This window comes from Zootoca vivipara, chromosome 8 (genome assembly GCF_965207765.1).
Source record: "Zootoca vivipara chromosome 8, rZooViv2.hap1.1, whole genome shotgun sequence".
Classification (NCBI taxonomy): Eukaryota; Metazoa; Chordata; class Lepidosauria; order Squamata; family Lacertidae; genus Zootoca; species Zootoca vivipara.
This window is the reverse complement of record NC_142591.1, coordinates 78,684,414-78,707,812: the sequence shown is the minus strand read 5'-3', so window position 1 is coordinate 78,707,812 and position 23,399 is coordinate 78,684,414. Positions and strand designations below refer to the sequence as shown.

Sequence of the window (23,399 nt, the reverse complement as noted above, 5' to 3'; positions counted from 1 at the left end):
AAGAAGCAGAGGCTTGACAGGCATATGTCAAGAATGCTTTGATGGTGTTTCCTGCTCGGCAGGGGGTTGGACTGGATGGCCCTTGTGGTCTCTTCCAACTCTACAATTCTATGATTCTAACATATGGGAAAATAATATCTGGGATACAGCAATGCCCCGACCCAGGAGGGCAATTAAAGGCACAATGAATAGAGACACCTCCCAAGAAACATGGGCACCTTTCTTTTAACTACAGTATGTTAATGGCCAGAATCAAAACCTTCTTATGCCAACCGCTCAATATTCTCAGTCCAGAGGTTACGTTAAGTAATATGTTTGAATGTTGAATTCTAGAGACAATGGATAAAACATGCACCATTAGATGTACTGCTGGATAAGTGTTTAAAGGCTATTGTATTTGCGTTTGTTTAAAAACCAATAACATTTTATTTTTTAAAAAATAAGATTCTAGCAATATGCAACTCTTTGCTCTGCACACTATCCATCTGTCATGGCAGATGTTCTGCCAGTGAAAGTGATAAGCATGGCATGTGTTTATACCTGCACTTTATTCCATCCTTACCCTCAGCATGTTACTAAATAAGCCATCAGAAATTAAAAGGGTACTGTGCCTTAGGTGACAGAAAAAAATTGTCTCAGGTCTGAGCCTCAGGAGGCTTTGGGGCTACAAGACCTGCTAATTATCATCATCCTCATTATTATTATTTATACCCCGCCCCTCTAGCCAGGTTCCCCCAGCCACTCTGGGTGGCTTCCAACAAAATATTAAAATACAGAATACTTCACATTTGTATAAGACGTACGAAGAGTATGCTGGTGCTGCGCAAATTAAACCCAATAAACCCAACTCCAAATCATGCCACCAAGAGCGAGCCCACAAGACAATCTGGTCATGTGGTTCTTGGCCAATGGGCTTTCTCCCCGCTAGATGCTTTTCAGATGTTCTGTGTAGCACTTGGAGGTGACGGTTGGGTATGGGACAGGGGCACCCAGTGGGTGAGATGACAGTGACCCCCACTGCTTCTTTTAGGTTGCCTTCCAGTCCTGTAATTGGGCCGCAACTCCCATCATGTGCAAAGGATCTAGGGGTCATAGTGGAACACAAGCTTAACGTGAGCCAACAGTGTGATGCAGCAGCAACAAAAAGCTAATGCTATTCTAGTGCAGTCTCCCAATTGTTTGCTTGCTTTTCTAGGCAGGGTGGAAGAAATTGCATTTTTCCTCCTCCTCGGAAATGGAATCAGTTACGGACTCTGTGACGTTCAGACATTTCATTGAGTGAGTGAGTGGGAAATATGGTGGGATAAAAGCCCAGCTGCCACGTCTCCTTTTCTGGGATAAATCATTCTAAAGTGATGATGGCTACCGATTTGAATGGTTTTTAAAGGGGATTAGACAAAGTCATGGAGGAGAGGCTTGTCAGTGGCTGCTAGCCACAATGGCTGTATTCCAACTCCACTGTGAGAACAGGACGCTGGTCTAGATGTGTCTTTGTCCTGATTTAGCACGACTCTCCTTATGCTCTTATGATAACAGCTTAGACAGGTTGACGTACTTTGGAATTTTTTCCTTTCTGGGTGGTTGAAAGAGGCAGGAAAGGGGGTATGAGGTCATCCCATGTTTTTCAAACTCCACTCAGAGATAAGAACCAGCAGAATTTCCCGGACTTGTGTTTCACCACAGCTGCCATTTGATGTGAAGCGAGGGAGAGAGTTGAGAAGCATTTGAAACTCACATTTCCCTTGATTGGCATTATCAAACACTTGCTTCCAGCTTTTAAGAATGTTGACTCAGCCTTTAATTGGGCTCCCGTTCCAAGATCTGAACCAAGCAATGTTTAAGCAGTGAAGAAGTACCCTTTCGTTACTGGCCACTTAACACATGCCTTGCTTGTGTAATCATGGCAAAATGCTAATAATTATGATAAATGTGTGTGTGGAGGAAGAGCTTGTATATTGCAGTGATGTTTCTCAGTGAACAGAGCAGATACCAAGGGTGGATCTAGACACAGGAAAAAAACCGCTTATCAATTAGTCAGAAATTAGATGGTTATAACAAAAGAAAAAAATCTCTATGGAAAACAGTGTTTTAAAAGTTCCTGCTCTCTTGCGCCATCTACTGTTGCATGTTTGTAGCACATTCAAATCACTGTTTCTTTACTAATGTAGCTGAGTCCCAATACTCTCTTCCCTGGATTGCAAAGAAAGCTGACTCCAGACTTGAGCTTGACCCTACCTGATGTGATCTACTAGACTTGTATATCGTTTTATACAACAGGGGGGAGCCTTAATGCAATTTACAATATGTATAATGCAGCAAAACAACTAGGGCTTGCCAATATCTGCTTTCCAACATCGTAATATATTGCCAGCTAAACTTCGTGATATTACAATGTCAGAAAAGAGACGGAGAGGAAGAAGCTGCCAGTTAGGGGAAATTTAAAGAATAAACATTAATACTAATAATAATAATCCTCACACACAAACCGTCCTTTAAAACGAACAGTATATGGATAGATTTTTCTTCCCATTTCTATTTCCACCCAAAGCTTTCTGATTCCCTCACCAAACCTCCTCTTTCCTCTGCTCCTCGGGTCCTGCTCAGATCCATGTATTTTCGATTTCTAGAGCTGACAAGTCAACCTGGCAAAGAGCCTTGGAAAACACTGCCTGAGAAAACACGGGTGCTTCCGCTAAACCAGAGCAGGTGGCCCAGTCGAATGCAACCAAAAACACAGCCCAGTGTCATCAGTTTATAAAGGCGGGAGAGTTTGTTTTTCTGCTAAGTAATTGTTTGCTTTATTGCTACTTACACATTCATTTTAATAGGCCATAAACCACAAACTGCAGTACCCACACTTTCTGAGCCTCTGACATGCATCAAGTTGACAACCTCTCTGGTTTAAGCATCGCTGTACAAGATGGGGCTATAAATCCAGACTATTATTATAGCCAATCTCAGATTTATTTATAATTAATGCCGGGGATCTTCCATCGTAATGCCAATTACTGATTTTCTTTAAAGGCGACGGAGAGATGGTTTGTTTGTTTTTGCAGTGATTTCTCCAACAGAACAAAGCCAATTCAAGTGCTGTTAAAAAGCAGGAGAGAGAAAGAGAGAGGAGTTTGTTTGTTTGTTTATTAAAGACCAATTGGCATTTGCAAGAGAAAAGAGGGATCTCCAGTTGCTGCCCAATAATATTGGTGTTGGTTTCTTTTACTCTGTTTCGGGGGCGGCTGCTATCAGGTATTTTTGTGACTTAAGCTGCACACTAAATGTGTGCTAAAGCATTACATGGACATGTTCTGCTCTGCTAGCTGGCATAAGCACGATGCGCCAAATAGCTGAAGGCTATCTGGGATGGGCAATTTGTGGATATATTTTGGGTACTTCCAGACTGCTACTGGAAAAGCACTCATGCAAAGTGCCTTTTCCAGATCTACATCCCCACCGGCATTCGAAATCTGCCAGGTGCATTTTGCACTGGCTATCGGCCACTTGTTGTTGTTTAGTCGTTTAGTCGTGTCCGACTCTTCGTTTCCCCAAAAGCAAGATCCCAACACACACATGAATGCACACTAAGCTGAGTGACACAGGAGCAGCCTTTGTAGACGGAGTAAGTCAGGGCCCCGCCCTTCCAGGCCAGGTGGAAATGAGCTACGTTTTGATTGCCGGAAGAAATATCAACAACCTCAGATATGCTGATGACACAACCTTGATGGCAGAAAGTGAGGAGGAATTAAAGAACCTTTCAATGAGGGTGAAAGAGGAGAGCGCAAAATATGGTCTGAAGCTCAACATCAAAAAGCCAAGATCATGGCCACTGGTCCCGTCACCTCTTGGCAAATAGAAGGGGAAGAAATGTCACTGGAGATGGTGACAGCAGTCACGAAATTAAAAGACGCCTGCTTCTTGGGAGAAAAGCAATGATAAACCTAGACAGCATCTTAAAAAGCAGAGACATCACCTTACTGACAAAGGTCCGTATAGTTAAAGCTATGGTTTTCCCAGTAGTGATGTATGGAAGTGAGAGCTGGACCATAAAGAAGGTTGATTGCCGAAGGATTGATGCTTTTGAATTATGGTGCTGGAGGAGACTCTTGAGAGTCCCATGGACTGCAAGAAGATCAAACCTATCCATTCTTAAGGAAATCAGCCGAGTGCTCACTGGAAGGACAGATCCTGAAGCTGAGGCTCCAATACTTTGGCCACCTTGTGAGAAGAGAAGACTCCCTGGAAAAGACCCTGATGTTGGGAAAGATGGAGGGCACAAGGAGAAGGGGACGACAGAGGACGAGATGGCTGGACAGTGTTCTCGAAGCTACCAACATGAGTTTGACCAAACTGCGGGAGGCAGTGGAAGACGAGTGCCTGGTGTGCTCTGGTCACGAAGAGTCGGACACGACTAAACGACTAAACAACAAATTGGCCACTTGTGAATAAGTGAAGATGCCCGGGCGCCAGGATGGCACCTGACGTCTCCGTCATCGAGGTGCATGCCTGGGGATCCTTGGATCTGGACTGTTTTCACACATTAGCAACACATCCTGTAGAATTTGTTATATTTTATCCGTTAAAATATCTGTTATATTTTATCTGCACAATCAGAATGAATTTAAGGTGCCCCAAAGTCATGCTGAAAAATATGACTTTCAAGCCGCCTGGCTCGAAAATGGCAACCAGGCATTCTGTTTTGGTGACTGTAATCCTGGTTTATGGCCATTTGGTGCCTAGGTTATATTCCTGAGTTTCTAACACTGATCAACAACAGCCGAGGCTCCTATCAATCCTATAGCAGGATGTGTGGAGAATTACAGGCAAACCATTGTCTCTTAAGTCTGTAACATGAGCCCTGTAAGATGTGGCCTTTGCTTCTACGTAGCTCATTTTCACCTGACTTACTCCGTCTACAAAGGCTGCTCCTGTGTCACTCAGCTTAGTGTGCATGCGTGTGTGTGTTTGGGGTCTTGCTTTTGGGAAAACTTTAGAGAAAGAGGAGTTTCTGCTAGAGGATGCCCCAGGTGGGAACAAAGAGGCAAGCTTGTCCACTCGAAAGACAGCCTGCTAAGCCATTGTTTGTGAGTGTCGGTTGGTGGGTGGCTCTGTGGATTGAAAATGTGAGCATGTTTGAGATCAATAACCCACCAGCTCTTTCCACTGCCTTACTGTAACACTGCTGCTTTGATAGACTTTGGACTGAATTGTTTGGATCAAAAGGTTGCATCTTTCTACTGTATCTGTATGTATCTCCCGCCACTGATACCTTTGCAAGTTGGATTAGTTAGGGTGGATTTGTGTGTGTGCGTGCACGATTGGGACACATGAAGCTGTTTTCTACCTTTGGTCCACCTCACTCAGTATTGTCAACACTGACTGGCAGCAGCTCTGCTAGGCTACAGAGGGATGTCGGAGATTGAACTGGGGACTTTCTGCATTCAACGCAGATGCTTCGCCAATGAGCTGGCCTACGGCATTCCTTTCATCACAGTTAGGGATATTTTGCTTGCCATGTTTCGTTAGCTGTGTAGTGATAGTTATAGGCAAATGTTGTCGTTTCCATTGTATCTCTGCGCTGATTATTTGTTTGCTGTTCTTGTGATCCGCTGTCAGCATAATTTGGGGATGTGGCATGCAAATAGAGTTGGCAGTGCTGGTAATACTGGGATGATAAAGGCTGGCCTTTCTTACAAGAACGTTGGGTTGTATTCAATGAAATCTTTCCACAAACACAATGGAACTTCCTCTTCCTCCTCCTTTCCCTGCCACCACCTAAAAATCCTCTCCAGAGGGTCAGGAGATCCCACAGAGTGGATTTAGCAGGGCGCAGGAGGAAGCCAAAGCTCCCTTGCACTCGGCAGAAGTCATTCTGTCTGTGCGATAATTTAGTTGCATGCAACCCATTGTAAAGATAGCTACGGTAATGACTATGGAGCTCACGGAATGCTTAAAAATAAGTGCAATGAACTTATATAGGTTTCCTGTTGACCTGTGTGACAGAAGAGTGAAATAACGCATACAGAAGCTGACCCGAGCTGGCCCCTCTCCTATTTTGCCAACCATCTTGTTCATCGAGTGCCGGGACAATTGTCTATTCAGATCTCGCCACCGCACTTGCTTTTTAGCAGGTCTCCCCTGCCTGCTTTCATGCCATGCCTGGCGATGCTGCCAAAGGAGACACAAGAGACTTGGCAAAAGGGCAACTCGGCAGCCTGCCCCCCGTTGCCAAACAAACATCCCACCAACCGCACATGCTGGAGATTCTGTTCCTCTGGCTGCCGAGGCTCAAAACATAAGAGCCTTCCAGCAGTAAATGAAGGAGGGGAGAGAAACGGCTTATGCATGGGAGACATCCGAGAATGCCACGTTAACGTCATTGGAAGAAATAGCTGCTGCTTTTTTTAAAATCCCCCAGAGGGGTTGTGAAGGTGAATGATTTTAAGCAGGACTGAAAGGGAGGGGATCAAAAGAGCAAGTCAGATGCGATGGATGGATGGTGTGTGTGTGTGTGTGTGTGTGTTTTCTCTTCTCTGATTAGAAACTGGAGATGGAGCAGCAGATCAGGGCCACTCTATTATTCCCTAAAGCAATTGCGCATATATATATATATATATATATATATATATATATATATATATATATATATATATACACACACACACACACACATACACACACACACACACACACGTGGGACCTCAACTTATGAATTTAATCCATTCCGAATGCACACTCATAAGTTGAAAACTTCGTAAGTCGAGTTTTCCATAGGAAAAGCGGTTTCCCATAGGAATGCATTGGAAACGGAAAAATTTGTAACTCGAGGAAACCGCATCTAGCCGCGAACGGGTTTTTTGTCCGGATGTCGACAAATCGTAAGCACGCAGCCACTTTTTCCGCTCGTAACTCGAAAACATCGGATGTCGAATAGCTCGTAAGTCAAGGTCCCACTGTGTATGTGTGTGTCTGTGCTATATATACACAGTAAAGGGATCCCTGCCCATTAGGTCCAGTCGTGACCGACTCTGTGGTTGCGGCGCTCATGGCCAAGGGAGCCGGCGTACAGCTTCCAGGTCATGTGGCCAGCATGACAAAGCCGCTTCTGGCGAACCAGAGCAGCACATGGAAACACCGTTTACCTTCCTGCTTGGAGCGGTACCTTTTTATCTACTCACCCCGTCGCAGGGATTTGAACCGCTGACCTTCTGATCAGCAAGCCCTAGGTCTGTGGTTTAACCCACAGCACCACCTGCGTCCCTTATATACAGTAGATAGATATAAATCTCCAATACGGATACTGACTGATACACAAATCCCCACTTAAGAAGGCTTCTTTAAAGAGTACTGCAATGTCTTCAGCAGATCCTGAAAATACAATGAAGATTGTGTCTATCTGATGGGGAAAGTATACATTTCCTGTAGGGGAGTTTTACCCTGAACACATGAATTTCTGTTTCCTTAAACTCCAGTTCTTTGTATGTCACTGCTGTGTGAGGCTTGTTGGGTTAATTAATGATGACCACCATTATTTATTATTATTATTATTATTATTATTATTATTATTTTGGTACCCCACCCATCTGACTGGGTTCCCTCAGCCACCCTGAGCAGCTCCCCCCAAAATATAAAAAACACAATAAAACATAAATCCATAAATCCCTTTTTTTAAGGGATTTTCCCTTATGCTGAATAGGCTTCCTCGCGAGAAAAGGGAAAACTTGGCAGCTATGCATAAATCAGTTAAAAAAAACTTCCCTGTACAGCAGGGCTGCCTGAAGATGTCTTCTAAATGTGTATAACTATTTATCTACTTGACCTCTGATGGTAGGGAGTTCCACAGGGAGAGCGCTACTACCAAGAAGGCCCTCTGCCTTATTTATTTATTTATCACAGTTGCTTTATCTTCTAAGGATCTCAAGGTAGCGTACATGGTTCTCCTTCCCATGTCACCCTCACAACAACCCTGTGAGGTAGGTTAGGCTAAGAGATGGTGACTGGCTCAAGGTCACCCAGAGAGCTTAAATGGCTAAGTTGAGAGGGATTCGAACTCTGCTCTCCCTGGCCTTAGTCCAACACTCCAAGCCATTACGCCACACTTTACGAATTCATGTCCTGCTGGACTTGATGGGCCATAGACCTCATCCATCAGGCTCACCTTATGTTGTTACAGCACTCAGTCCATTAGTTTCAGTGGGTCTACTCTAAGCAGAATTAGCTTTGGATTCAACCCATTGCCACAGGGTGGGCAGCGGGAGGTTATAACCAGGTTAGACGGCATTTTCAAAAGCCATGAAAAATTAAAACAGGGCTATTTAAACTTTTTATATGACTTTTTAGGGATGCTGATGGCGCTGTGGGTTAAACCACAGAGCCTAGGGCTTGCTGATCAGAAGGTTCAAATCCCCGCGACGGAGTAAGCTCCTGTTGCTCAGTCCCAGCTCCTGTCAACCCAGCAGTTCGAAAGCACGTCAAAATTGCAAGTAGATAAATAGGTACCGCTCTGGCAGGAAGGTAAACGGCGTTTCCGTGTGCTGTTCTGGTTTGCCAGAAGTGGCTTTGTCATGCTGGCCACATGACCTGGAAGCTGTATGCCGGCTCCCTTGGCCAGTAACGCGAGATGAGCGCCGCAACCCCAGAGTCGTCTGCGACTGGACTTAACGGTCAGGGGTCCCTTTACCTTTACCTATATAAATAGAGAACACATTGTGAGTCATGATACCAAGTGTTCTGTCTTGCTGGTTAGCCCAGTTGGTTAGAGCATGGTGCTAATAATGCCAAGCTTCACAGGTTGGATTTCCATATGGGCGCATATTCCTGTGGGTGGGATGCAGGTGGTGCTGTGGTCTAAACCACTGAGCCTCTTGGGCTTTGCCGATCAGAAGGTTGGCGGTTCAAGGCCCCACGACGGGGTGAGCTCCTGTTGCTCTGCCCCAGCTCCTGCCAACCTAGCAATTCGAAAGCACGCCAGTGCAAGTAGATAATTAGGTACCTCTGCGGCGGGAAGGTAAATGGCCTTTCCGTGTGCTCTGGTTTCCGTCACGGTGTCCCATTGTGCCGGAAGTGGTTTAGTCCTGCTGACCACATGACCCAGAAAGCTGTCTGTGGACAAACGCTGGCTCCCTTGGCCTGAAAGCGAGATGAGCACCGCAAGCCCATAGTCGCCTTTGACTGGACTTCACCTTTACCTTTTTCACCTTGCACATTCCTGCGTTGCAGGGGGTTGGACTAGATGACCCATGGGGTCCCTTCCAGCTCTAGGATTCTATCGTTCTAAATGAGAGGGGCTGTTGCCTTCTGTGCCCTTCCACTTGTGGGTCTCCTCAGCGTGTTTGGTTTTGCCACTTTGTGGTGCAGAATGGTGGGCTAGAGATAAATCTTCAGTCTGCTCTGGGCCTTGTTTGGGTTGGCAGCGCTGTGCCAGACGCCAGAGATCAGAGTGGAGGCTGTGCCTTTCCCTCCCTCTGGCTTCATGACATAGCAATTGTTACACAACTCAGCCGCACCATCTTGGCTGCAGGTGGAGGGGGGGGGGAAGTGTGTAGTATTAGGATCAGGTTGCATTGGCAGGCTAGCAGTTGTGACCGTCAACCACTGTCAAAACCCCAGAGACAAGTCCCACCGCCTGCCGAGGTTATAAGGTAGCTGGGACTAAGCCAATTCCTTATTAAGGTGCAAGGGAAAGTCTCCAAAATCTGAGCTCTGAAATACGAGCACCAGGACTCTGAAGAGGCCACGATTCTGTGGCAGCACAGAAAATACACGTACGAGTCTGTGTGCCAAACAGCAGTGCCAAGTTCTTTTCCGATGAAAGCTGACCTGTCTAAGTTCTGCAAAACGTGCATACTAGTTTTAACTTTTTGACTTTAAAATAAATAAATAAATATTTCCTGAATCATAAAGGGGTGAACCTTTGCTTAGAAACACTGAAAAAAAAAGGAACTAATTCTTCTCAGTTGTGTAAAAGGTCACCCCAAAATGAAAAGTTGCAATCATCGTATATGTGACACCACTCTTCATGAGTATTAGCACTTTAAAAAAAACTTTATGGAACTTTTTAGAACTTTTACAGTGCCTGGAGCGTTCTAAAGCTGGTTGGAACATTCTAGTAGAATCCAAAAATTGGTCTATATAGAAAGCCTTGTGGGCACACAACTAAACGTCTGAATTTTTAATAGTTCTTTCAGTGGCAATATACAGTATCGCACAAGAACCTCGATTTATTCTAAGCAATAAGAAGTGATGTACAATGTACAAAGCATTGTACAAGTAGCAGAAAATTTGCAAGCTCCATTTTTCCTGTACATGCTATGCATATTACCAGTGCTTTAGGGGGGTCTTCAAGGGTACTCTGTACCGACATCTCTTTTGGGGTTTTTTTTTTTAATTGTGGCACTTATGGTAACAACTTCATGCTGAGTACCTGTTTTTCTAGAAAAAAAGCACTGCGTTTTGGGGCGACCTATTTTTAAGAGATTTGAAAATGGCAGTTCATTTCTTTGTTGTTGTTGTTTTTGGCAAAAGTTCCTCTAACTAAGCTACAGGAACATAAGGTTGTAAAAAAAGTTTTACACACCCTGTGAATTTACTTTGCTTCTTTTCTCCATAGGAAATCTTGTTTAGATCTCCCCTCCTACAGGTGCCTTCTGAAATTTCACCAGGCCTATAGATTTCGAAGCTTATTTTCATAGTCAACAGAGACTAGATACTTGCTCCTGATACACGTTTTGTTATTTGCACGCAGCGCTAAATTCCCTGCTCTCCACCCCTGCAGATCTACGAAGACCCCCGAGTCTGTGCCCACATCACCTCTGCCGAAGAACCGCATATTCACCGGAGAATAGAGCGAAATTGGAGAGCAGCTTTGGCAAAAACAAGGGGAAGAAGCGGTGACCAGGAGAAAATCCATCAACAGTGCACCCAGTGTTCAGAAAAGCAGCCAAGTGAAAGAGGCTGGCAAGGTAAATGGGGCCCTTTGTGTTCTCACAATGCTGAGTTGGATGCAGGTTCGGCAAGCGAGCCTCCTCCTCCATCCTGGAATCTGCCATGTGGAAAGGGAGAGAGGGGCAAAGAGCTGTTGAATGTCAAAGGAGCAGCCCTTCCCTGGGCAGAGGTGGCAAAAGGCCAAAAGGAAAGTAGCAAAGGAGAAGAGTTTAGCTTTAGCAAAACGGTCTCTCCAAATCCAGTCCGCTTCTGCCCATCACAGGGATGAGCAACTAGCTACCTCCAGAGCTCAGTCCGCCCCCTTCCTTCCTAGGACCCATGGCTTTAAAATGGGGGTGGGTTGAAACTGATTTGTGGAGGATTCACCATCGATCTACTCAAGTGGTGCCTGCAACAGAATGTTGCAGCGTGGAGTCGTCCTCCTGTTCAGGATTCTAGCTAGCCAGGTTGCCATCAATCTCATTATTATTATTATTTTGTCCACACACACACCTTTGCAGGGGAGACAGGATGGTGGACCAGCCTGCTGGCTGGGGCTGATGGGAGCTGGAGGGCACCAGGTTGGGGAAGCCTGGGCCAGATGGGCCTTTGGGGGCTATATCCAATGCTAGTTGCACTTTGCATTGAAAGAAGTGGCCATGATTAACGTGGGACCCATGATTTCGAATGGGTCTACTTGTGAGTAGAACTTAGTTGGATGCAGCCTTTGGTTTGATCCAACAGGGCTCTCCTCACTTTCTTAGCCACTAGCATAGTTCCTGATCCCAAGGATCCTTATCTTAAGCCATTTTTCTTCAGCATAATACAGCGTGTCTGTTGTCAACTGACTCCCTTGTAGGCAGAATTTTCGGTGGTGGCTCCCCGATTGTGGAATGCCCTCCCCAGAGAGGTTCTCCTGGCACCATCCCCGCATTTCTTTAAGTGCCAGGCAAAAGCATTCCTCTTTACCCAGGCCTATGGCTTTTCAATAATCTGTGGCCTGTGTAGGGACTGTTAGGATGGTGATTTTACTAATAGGCTGTGTGTAATTATGTTTTTATCATTGGTGTTCTGGTTTTTTAATGTTGTACATCACCTTGGGATCTTTTGAGAAAGGTTGGAATACAAATTCATTCAATTATTATTATTATTATTATTATTATTATTATTATTATTATTATTATTCATGGACACATATAAAATTTAGCACCCAACGAAATACTCCCTGAACTAGCCTCCCATCTTCATTGGGCCACGTAGATTTTCCTTTCTTCTGTGGACACCTCTCACTACTCAGAGCAGAACCATTGAAGTTAATGGACACGACTAACTTACGGTCGTTAATTTCAGCGAGTCTCCTCGTGAGTAGGACTCAGTTGCGGGCAGCTTTTTCTGCAGTGCTCCTGCAAACATTAATTAACACCTTTTTTTAATTCCTTGCGTGCGGCATTTCAATTAAAGTCTTTCTCCGCTAATCTGTGCCGGTATGAATACAAAGGTCCTCGGAAATCTTTAACTGGGCTGGGGTGTGTGGGGGAGGGCGAGGACTTTTCCTGTCAAAACAGAGACGGCACACTTTACCTTCACGCTTTGAAAGACAACAAAAATTGGCATCTATCACAGCAGGCAAAAGGACCCAATTTTTATATATTCCTTTCATTTTAATGCCCACACATTTTTTCCCTTCGCTGAGATCCCTCACCAACAACAAAGTTATCGCCATCTACCTAATTCAGCATTAACATTTTTAATATGCTTTGGGATTCGCAGCCAGGAAGCCACACTGAGGGCTTTTATGATGTGCAAATCCCCTTTGAATGTGACTCTCAAATGTATTTCCCCATTCCCGATAATGCCATGCCTATTGCTTCTCTAATGTATGCTAATCTGGTTTCTTTAAAATACCTCCCACGTGGAAAGAAAAAAATTGTAGGAGGAGAGGGATCGGCAAGTGGCGGCCTTAGGGAAACAATCTTCCCACCCACCCAATAAAATCGTTCCAGAATTAAATCATCAGAGAGCCCCTCTTTTCTGTTGTTTTGTTGTTGTTTAGTCGTTTAGTCGTGTCCGACTCTTTGTGACCCCATGGACCAGAGCACGCCAGGCACTCCTGAATTGCACTGCCTCCCGCAGTTTGGTCAAACTCATGTTGGTAGCTTCGAGAACACTGTCCAACCATCTCGTCCTCTGTCGTCCGCTTCTCGTCCCCCTTTACTCTTTACTCGACCCTCTTTACTATGGCACCCCCAAAACACATACCAAATATGTGTGCATACCCAAATTTTATTTACATGTAGATATAATGCTGGAATTTGGGGCCGTTCAAATATCATTGATAGGCAGGGCTGGCCCTACGGCCAGTCTGGGTGGCGCAGGGCGCCCGGGCGCCCTCCCGCCGGGGGGGGGGCGCCGCACAGCCGCGCCCGGCAGCCGTGCTGTGCCCGCCCACCATGCAGCAGCGCCCGGCAGCCAAGCTGCGCACTGAGCCCGCCCGCCGTGCTGGGAAACGGAGTGGGGGTGGGGGCACCGGAGGGATTCGCCGCGCCAGGGTGCCAGGGATGCTTAAGACGGCCCTGTTGATAGGCTGTCGGTCCAGAACAGGACATCATAATATGTAGTGGGAATAATTTAGGGCTGGCGTGGGGAACCTGTGACCCTCTGGGAGTTGGCAAATGACAACTCCCACCACCACCTCTGGCCAGCCAATGTAGGCATTCTTGAGCTAGATTGACCAATAAGTGTGATTCAGTATATGGCAGCTTGCTATGTTCTCATTTTCCGGGGTATGTCATTTATTGCTTCCCCGCCCCCTCCTAAGGATTAGGTTGTAACTCTTGTCCCAGTTTAGCAGCATAATATTTCGGTTTCCAGGTAGCGGGGCTGTTGGAGAGCTTTTCAGTGGAACTTTAGAGCACAAGAGGGCAAGGAAAGGGTTAGAGAACCCAATAAATACAAGGAGAGATCAGATAAGAGTCTCTTGTAACAAAAGGGGAGATGGAGAGGAGTAAAACAAGCCAGCTGAAAGCTTAGATAAGCACTTTCTGTCTCTGATGCTCTGCTTACATAACATCCAGCGCTTCCTTGAATCTTTGGCCTCTGCTGCACTCCGTTATCTGTCCTGTAACTGATGGGCAACTTGAGTTTGGAAGTTAATAACAAGCTCGCTTGGAAGTAGCATGTGTGCCCCTAGATTTGGCCTGCAGAAGTACGGCTCGGGGGATTAAGCACAGCGTATCTGAAAAGGGCGGGCTGGAGATGTGGGTTCGGATTGTGACATCTTCTACACTGCGGTGGTACATGGGACTGTTTACGAAGGAGGATAGGGGGAAGTGCCTGGTTTTCATGCACAACTTTCCCAGGTCTGTATTATTATTATTATTATTATTATTATTATTATTATTATTATTATTAAAAAACAATTTTATTGAAGGTTTTTAACATATTAAGTCCTAAAAACCAAACACGTTTATAAAAAGCAATATATCATAAAAGAATAATAATAATAATTATAATTATAATAATAATAATAAAGGAAAAGAAAATATAAAATAGAATACTGCATAACACAATTATATATATATATAAAGAAAAAGTACAGAAAAGAAATAACTAAAAAAAGAAATCCTTTATCTCATTTTCATCACATGGAGTAGTACCTTGGTTCTCAAACTTAATCCGTTCCGGAAGTCCGTTCCAAAACCAAAGCGTTCCAAAACCAAGGCACGCTTTCCCATAGAAAGTAATCCAAAATGGATTAATCCGTTCCAGACTTTTAAAAACAACCCCTAAAACAGCAATTTAACATGACTTTTACTGTCTAACAAGACCATTGATCCATAAAATGAAAGCAATTAACAATGTATTGCAGTCACACAGTCAATCAGTAGCTGAACTGGGTTCTACATAGTCACAAAAAAAGAGCCACGAAAACGCAAAATAAATAGGAAAAACAGACAGACCTCAGCGTAACACTCAAAACGGAAGTGTGGCACTCAAAACGGAAGCATAACACTCAAAACGGAGCACATTCAGCTTCCGAAAAAAGTTCGCAAACCGGAACACTTCTGGATTTGCAGTGTTTGTGTTCCAAGTTGTTTGAGTACCAAGGGGTTTGAGAACCAAGCTACCACTGTAATATAAAAGGATAGAAAAACAGCTAAAAGTTACCTGTAATAACAAAATTAAAAAATTCCTTCAGTAGCATCTTAAAGACCAACTAAGTTTTTATTTTGGTATGAGCTTTCATGTGTCCTTTCATGTGTCCTTTCATTTCTGAAGGAACCTGTAATAACAGTTATTCAAAATGTTTAACGCACTCCAGAGTAGTTTCTGGCCCTCTGCAGGATGTAACTTTCCTCAAATTTCCCTCCCAAGCCCGACCTTTTAACTTTTCATCAGTCAGACAGCTGAGCTTTCAAGTAGCAAGGAAAGGTCTCTTCCCCGGACCTTTGGGAAGGACAGTAGCTCAGTGGTAGAGCATCTCTGCCTTGAAAGCCGAAGCTATTGAGTTTAATTCCCAGCATCTCCAGGTGGGAATGGGAGAGACTCTCTGCAAGAAACCCTGGAGAGCTTCTGCCAGTCAGTGTAGACAGCACTGAGCTCAATGAGCAAGTGGTCTGGTTATATAAGGCAGTTTCCTGTGATCCTATGTTTGACCTCCCAAACCATTCCTGCTGCCAGGCCTAAGCAGGCCAGCTTAGTAGGGTGTATGTGGCACACACTGAACCAGATTAGTCTCTTTCCCCCCTGCTGTTCTGAATGTGAGAACATCCAAAGTTCTGTTGCGGCCAAGGCACCGTGCCCGCCAAATGGGTGTACGCAGCAGGCTGCCAAATGAGATGCTTCTCCCAGGGGCTCGTGCTAATGCGTTGGCTTTGTCCTTTTATCTCATGGGTGCAAGGGAGACCGAGGAACAGATGACACGCAGCATTCGGGCTGGCTTAGTAGATACCGGCAGCCTGGCACGCAGATGGCCTTCCGTCAAAGTTGGGCCAACACGCCCTGCAGGAAAGTGGTGTTTAAAAAACCAACATTAACATGCCTCAAATCTGAGCAAAGACTCAGCTGGCGAGGTTTGCTCTGGAGGTCTTTGGCTAATTGCCAGGTGTTAGCGGGTTTTCTTTCGTGCCAACCCAGGCTGGCACTGCGTGAAAATTAAGCGAATAGCTGGAAAGGATAAAGGGAGTCAGGGTGGGTGTCGCCCAGTTCATGGACTAAACAGACGCCAAAGTCGCTTCTGCGTGGCTTTTTCACCCTCTCAACATAATGGGCTGGTTTCCCGAGGGCTGCTTGCAACGAGATTCCCAACCATTGTGTGTTAGGAAGGAGACGCGTTCTTGTGAAAGAAGCTTGAAGCTGTGGGACTGGCGAAAAGAGGCATCATTTAGATACAAGAACCAGGATCAGGCCAAAGGCCCATCTGGTCTGGGAGCCTGGTCTCACAGTGGCCAGCCGGATGCCTTTGGGAAGCCCATAGACAAAAAAACAGAGCAAAAACCATCCCTCCAGTTGCGACTCCCAACACTGAGGTCTAACGTATTCACTGTCATGGTGCCATTTCCCCTGTGTTAAATGCCACATGTGATTCTGTCTCTGGGAAGTCATAACCTCCAGCCATCTCCATCAAGTGACTGTAGCAGTGTTCGAAATTAGCCAGGCGCCAGGCGCATTTTGCACCTGGCTGTTGGCCAATCGCGACCAAGTGAAGATGCCCGGGTGCCAGGATGGCGCCTGACATCGCCACCATCTGGAGGTGCATGCCTGGGGATCACTGGATTTTGACTAGGGGTCAGCAAACTTTTTCAGCAGGGGGCCGGTCCACTGTCTCTCAGACCTTGTGGGGGGCTGGACTATATTTTGAAAATAAATTAACCCAGAGATGCATTTTTAATAAAAGCACACATTCTACTCATATAAAAATACACTGATTCCTGGACCGTCCGCAGGCCAGATTTAGAAGGCGATTGGGTCGGATCCGGCCCCCGGGCCTTAGTTTGCCTACCCATGATCTTGATTATTTTCACTGGTACCATATCCTGTAGAATTCTATCCGTTACATTTTATCTGCACAATCAGAATGAATTTCAGGAACCAAAATGCTATTTCTTGAGCAGGAGTAGTGAACAACATTATACAGTGGTACCTCTGGTTAAGAACTTGATTCGTTCTGGAGGCCCGTTCTTAACCTGAAACTGTTCTTAACCTGAGACACCACTTTAGCTAATGGGGGCTCCTGCCGCTGCACCACTGGAGCACAATTTCTGTTCTTATCCTGAAGCAAAGTTCTTAACCTGAGGTACTATTTCTGGGTTACTATTTCTGTAACCTGAAGTGTTTGTAACCCAAGGTACCACTGTAGTTAATTGATTTAGCTTGTCTTCAATTACCCTACCCAGCTGCCCTGCTCACAGTTGTGAAGAATATTCCGAAGTTATGAATGACCCGTGTCACCATTAAGCAAAAGAGGTCGGAATATAGGCCAAAATATAGGTGGGCACACCCTGGATCAAGTGATGTTTCTTCTTTAAGTTTTCAAAGCTCTTCACCTAGCTCAAGGCTGTCCTCTGAACTAGCCAGAAGTTTAACCGAGGATCAATCACTGTGAGTCCATCATTTGAAAAATAAGAATTTAGAGCTGTCTTGCCCCAAATGGCAACTAGGCATTCTGTTTTGCCAACTGTAACCTTGGTTTAAGGAGCCATTCAGTGCCCAGCTTATGTATCTTAAGTTTATAACACTTGACTGTAGCCCCAAACATTGAAATGGGCCTGTTGAGGAGGGATATGTCAATCCCTTTCCTTGCAGTTAATGTAAGAAGATAAGGAATATTCTTCTGGATCAGGCCAAAGGCCCATCTATTCTAGGATCCTGACCAGATGCTCCTAGGAAGCTCACAAGCAGAACCTGAGCACAAAACGAGCCTTGCCCCCGCCTGCAATTCCTAGCAGAGTGGAAGTTAAACCATTGGTCTCCTTATCATCCAATAATGTGTCTTAATTCCCATCTAAAGCCATCCTGATTTGGCAGCCACCACTACTTCCTGAGGAAAGTGAATTCCATAGGTATGTGAAGCTGCTTGAGATAGAGTCGGACAACTGGTCCATTTCACCTAGTATTGCTTAGATCAGTGTTTCCCAACCTTGTGCCTCCAGATGTTTTGTGACTACAATTCCCATCATTCCTGACCACTGGTCTTGCTAGCTAGGGATGATGGGAGTTGTAGTCCAAGAACAGCTGGAGGCACAAGGTTGGGAAACACTGGCTTAGATGCCCTGATTGGCAACCCAGAAGATAGACAGGCTGAACTGGCTCATGCAGAGTGGCAGATCTTGCTGTACTGTACATATAGGGGGGCCCAAGCCTCGATTCCCTGCTGCAAACTGGTTTCATTTACAGATGAAACTGCGAAAGACAAGGGGGCGGTTTTGTTGCTTTGTCTCGAGGGCACAGAATGCCTGCTTTCCATTTAAATTTCTCCAGAATCCTTCTCGGAGCATTAAAGGGAAGAGAGGGTGGCCATTTATTTCCTCTGACAGCAACAGACCCGCTGAGCTCATGAAGGATAAGGGCATGCCAACCCTCCCGTGTTCGGCTTAAATTACCGGCGGGAAAAGAGCCTTTTATCCAGCCAGCTGGTCTAAGCCTGTTACGGGGGAGCCTGTACACTGATAAGATGCGATAACCATTGATTTACTCAAACGGTTAACATCTCGGATGCTCGGCGCATAATTCTAAAAGCCTTTCAATCCTCTTCATTGTGATGAATGAGGCTCTGCCAGTTCCTGGCCCCGATACGTTGTTCCAGGTCAAAACCAACAACGGAAAAGGCTTGCCAGGGAATTTATTTTTATTCTGGAGCAGGAGAAGCAAAACGGAGTTGGCTCCGAGGTACCGCTTAGCATGGCTGTTTTTCACGTCGTTTACCAGGAGACATTTTTTTGGGGGGTGGGGGTTCCCTCCATCTGTCAGGCAGCAAACATATAAGTGATAAATCAGTTAGATACACCTGTAAAAATATTTGGATTTGTTATTGTTATTATACCGCCCTTCATTTTAGGGCAATTTACAGTATAAAAATACATAACATAATAGCAAACAAAACAATAGCTTATCCATCCTGCGCACAGTTTAAAGGGCCTTGGATTGTTTAAACAGCCAAAGGCTTGGGAGAAGAGGAATTCCCCCCCACCCCCGGCGCATAAAGATAGGTAATGAAGGTGCCAGAGAGTTTTCTCTGGGGAGAGCATCGCACAAACGGGGAGGCCCGTTCTTGTGTTCTCAGCCTCTGGACCTCTCGTAGAGAAGGCACATGAAGAAGGACCTCAGATGATGATCCTTGAGGTACTGTGGGGTGTCCTTGATTTTAAAAATCATTTCCTGCCCTTTATAGCCCAGCTTTCTTCCGACATGGAACCCAGGGCAGGGTACATGTAATTCCCAAGTGCTCATGCATCCAGGCTTTGACCAGGCCAAGATGTGCTAAGCCACATTGGGGGGGGGGTTGGCCACATGTCTCTTCAGAGCATAATCTGGGGCCGTAGAAGCTAGTGATTCCCTAGTCTCTTACTGCAACCACTGGCTTAATTAAAGGAAGGAGCTGCTGGAGCAAAGGACAAAAGCGTCCTGTCGGATTTTGTTTTAATATGAATGAACTTACGGAACAGGATTCATGCCATGATATGTATTTGGGAGTATTGTTTGTGGCTCCTTTCATGTCAACGGAAGTCCCCTCCGCATCTTACGACACTTAGGTAAAGTGCCCCGGCACCAAACCAAATCTGGCAAAATTACGATGGGACTTTTAAAAAGTAACAGGTTAGACCTCTGGAAGATGATCTGGACCATGCATGACAAATGGGAGAATGGAAGAGATAGGAGAGGAAGCAGGCTTACTCCAAGCGCCTTTTCTGCAGGGAGAAAACAAAGCCTGGACCACACATTTGCAGCTGTGTGACTGGGGGCGATGGCTGTTTGTATGCGTAGGGGGCAGGTCTGGCTCTTGTCTTCTGTCAAAGGAAAGACACGGGAGGAAGCAGAGTATCCGGGAGGGGCCAAGGAACTCAGCTGTTGCAAACACAATTCTTCATTGGTTTTAATTAAGCTGTCAACTTGAAAATAACTGCGTTACCAAGCAACATGGTGGCCATTGTCTTCCGTTGATGCAGAGGCACAGAAAATGAACTGCAGGCATACCGTTAAGGCTGTATACTGACAACCCTTTGAGGAAGACACGAAGTTTCGTAACCTGCATGCGACTTTTTGTTACTATCTAGGAAATCTTTTAAGCAGGGCCTCAAGATGAATGAAATGTTTTTATTGTTAATCTCAGGTGCCAAAGTTTCTGTTAAAATTTTAGATTTTCTTTTTGCAAATATATCTTAGAAATGAAAAACCCACAACCTTAAGACCCTTGCTCTAGCAGGCCAGAGTCTCATCAAGTCCACGATCCTGTTCCCACAGCTGCCAGACCAGCTCAGATAGCTCAGCTGGTTATACTGTGGTGCTCATAATGCCAAGGTTGCAGGTTCGATCCTGATAAGGGACAGCTGCATATTGCTGCATTGCAGGGGGTTGGACTAGATGATCCTCAGGGTCCCTTCCAACTCCATGTTTCCATGAGATTCCTATGGGAAGCCTGAAAAAAACAGGACCCGAGTGCTTCTGCAGCACTCTCCATGCTTGCAATTCCAGAAACTGATATTCAGAGGCATATTGCCTCCAACATAGGCCTGGTAGCCATTGAGAGATTTATCATCCATGAATCTGTTTAACCCTCTTTCAAAGCCTTTCATGTAGGTGACAAATAGAACCTCTTGTGGGAGCAAATTCCATCGTTTAACTATGGCAATGTGTGACTAAGTATTTTATTTTGTCTGTCTTGAACCTTCAAAACTGTGTTCGAAATTAGCCAGGCGCCAAACACCGTTTGCACCTGGCTATTGGCTGCTTGCGACCAAGTGAAGATGCCTGGGTGCCAAGATGGGGATCATTACATCTTGACTGCTTTTGCATGCTTATACCCCATGATGTAGAATTCTATCCATTTCATTTTATCCACACAATCGGAATGAATTTCAGGAACCAAAGTGCTATTTCTGTGCAGCCTGAACAGGAGCAGTGAATAACCTTCTAGTTAATTGTTGTCGCTTGTCTTCACTTACCCCACCCGCCTGCCCTGCTCACAGTTGTGAGAGGATTATCCCTACGTTATGTGTCACCATTAAGAAAACGAGGTCAGAATAGGCCATTATATACAGGTGAAACTCGGAAAATTAGAATATCGTCGAAAAATGCATTTATTTCAGTACTGCAACTTATTATTTTTTATTTTTATTTTTATTTGCTTTCTTTTGGAAATTCCACAGTAATGAAACAAATAGTTAAAAAGGTAAAGGTAAAGGGACCCCTGACCATTAGGTCCAGTCGTGACCGACTCTGGGGTTGCGCGCTCATCTCGCATTATTGGCCGAGGGAGCCGGCGTACAGCTTCCGGGTCATGTGGCCAGCATGACAAAGCCGCTTCTGGCAAACCAGAGCAGCGCACGGAAACGCCGTTTACCTTCCCGCTGTAGCGGTTCCTATTTATCTACTTGCATTTTGACATGCTTTCGAACTGCTAGGTTGGCAGGAGCTGGGACCAAGCAACGGGAGCTCACCCCGTCACAGGGATTCGAACCGCCGACCTTCTGATCAGCAAGCCCTAGGCTCAGTGGTAATGAAACAAATAGTTACAATAACACAAAAATAAACATCGCTACTACATTTCATTAATTACATTCCATTTATAATTGACCTGCCTAATGACAAATGATTACAATTACAACAAATAAAGGCTTTACATATCTTGCTTTGCATGTCATGCATCTATCTCATATATTGGTTTCACCTTTTAAGTTGCATTACTGACATAAATGCACTTTTCGACGATATTCTAATTTTCTGAGTTTCACCTGTATGTGGACTGTCCCTGGATCAAGTGATTTTTCTTCTTTAAGTTCTCAAAGTTCTTAACTGAACTCAAGGTTGTCATCTGAATTAGCAAGCTGTTTAACTGAGGATCAATCATAGTCAGTTTGTCAGCTGAAAAAAAAAACACAAGAATTTAGAGCTGTCTAGCCCCAAAATGGCAACTAGGTGTTCTTGTTTTGTCAACTGTAACCTTGCTTTAAGGAGCTATTTGGTGCCTAGCTTATATATCTGAGGTTCTAAAACTGCTTCAAACCTTCCAGTTCATTGGAAGGTTATTAGATGCCTCTAATAACATTTTTGTAGTATGCAAATTTGAATTTAGAATCATAGAGTTGGAAGAGACCACAAGGGCCATCCAGTCCAACCCCCTGCCAAGCAGGAAACACCATCAAAGCATTCTTGACATATGCCTGTCAAGCCTCTGCTTAAAGACCTCCAAAGAAGGAGACTCCACCACACTCCTTGGCCGCAAATTCCACTGTTGAACAGCTCTTACTGTCAGGAAGTTCTTCCTAATGTTTAGGTGGAATCTTCTTTCTTGTAGTTTGAATCTATTGCACCGTGTCCGCTTCTCTGGAGCAGCAGAAAACAACCTTTCTCCCTCCTCTATATGACATCCTTTTATATATTTGAACATGGCTATCATATCACCCCTTAACCTTCTCTTCTCCAGGCTAAACATACCCAGCTCCCTAAGCCGTTCCTCATAAGGCATTGTTTCCAGGCCTTTGACTATTTTGGTTGCCCTCTTCTGGACACGTTCCAGCTTGTCAGTATCCTTCTTGAACTGTGGTGCCCAGAACTGGACACAGTACTCCAGGTGAGGTCTGACCAGAGCAGAATACAGTAGTACTATTACTTCCCTTGATCTAGATGCTATACTCCTATTGATGCAGCCCAGAATTGCATTGGCTTTTTTAGCTGCTGCATCACACTGTTGACTCATGTCAAGTTTGTGGCCTACCAAGACTCCTAGATCCTTTTCACATGTAGTGCTCTCAAGCCAGGTGTCTTTAGCTGTCTTAAGAATGAATTGATGGGTGAGATGTTTTTAATTGGCTGGAGGGGGCAGGGACCTTTACGCAAGAAGCTTTTGCACAACTGGTCCAGACAAGGGCACCAGCATTAATACATTCTTAAGAAATGTTGTCCTGATCTTCAGTCAATGGAGCCTCCTGGTCAAATCCCAAAGCCTGTCTAAAACACAACCCAAAGAATTGCAGGATATCACATCTGATATTGCTGAAGGACTGCCATTCAGTATTAGCAGGGGTATCAGATGCCCTGTATTTATTTTTATTTTCTCAGTCTTTGGAGAGACAGCTCACAGCCAAGCTTGTTGGCAACACTGCCCTGTTACATTTGCCCACAACATGCCTGCTTTAGCTATTAATAATGTTTCATTGCCCCGCTTTATGCCGTGGGCTGGTTCTTACTCAAATGCTGGGCAGGCGCAGGGCAGCGTTAGAACATGCCTAAGAGACCAGGGTTTGGGCATGTTGCATCCCATAATA

At 45.1% G+C, this 23,399-nt stretch overlaps 1 protein-coding gene across 7 annotated transcripts in view; it reads left to right on the top strand.

Annotated features, from left to right (window-relative positions):
* Positions 1 to 23,399, top strand: part of ST3GAL1 (ST3 beta-galactoside alpha-2,3-sialyltransferase 1) — a 93,548-nt gene that overhangs the window by 47,942 nt on the left and 22,207 nt on the right. For all 7 annotated transcript variants that reach the window (XM_035126174.3, XM_060277603.2, XM_060277601.2 and 4 more), the window contains one exon: positions 10,769 to 10,955. The gene's annotated coding sequence lies outside the window, so the exon portion shown is untranslated. The remainder of the gene's footprint in view (positions 1 to 10,768; positions 10,956 to 23,399) is intronic.